Source organism: Fukomys damarensis, unplaced genomic scaffold (genome assembly GCF_012274545.1).
Source record: "Fukomys damarensis isolate Sample0158 unplaced genomic scaffold, DMR_v1.0_HiC HiC_scaffold_37, whole genome shotgun sequence".
In the NCBI taxonomy this organism is placed as follows: domain Eukaryota; kingdom Metazoa; phylum Chordata; class Mammalia; order Rodentia; family Bathyergidae; genus Fukomys; species Fukomys damarensis.
The window spans coordinates 9,462,809-9,463,046 of NW_022900949.1; positions in this window are offsets into that span (position 1 = coordinate 9,462,809).

The following is a 238-nucleotide window of genomic DNA, read 5'->3' on the forward strand; positions in this document are numbered from 1 at the left end:
CCCGCCACTGCCGGTGGGGGGCAGGTATCAAGGGCCTCCCTGAGTGACCACAGCCAGGACAGCGAGGCCAGGCGGGCAGCAGCCCCTGCTCCCCAGGCCCCACCCCGTCCCAGGCACACAGCACCCTGTGGATACCTCTTTATTGACTCCCTGTGGGGACCTCGGAGTCCCGGGCAGCCCCGCTGCCCACGTGGCCGGGCCCAGCCACAGCCTGGACTCTGGCCAGGGCACGGATGAG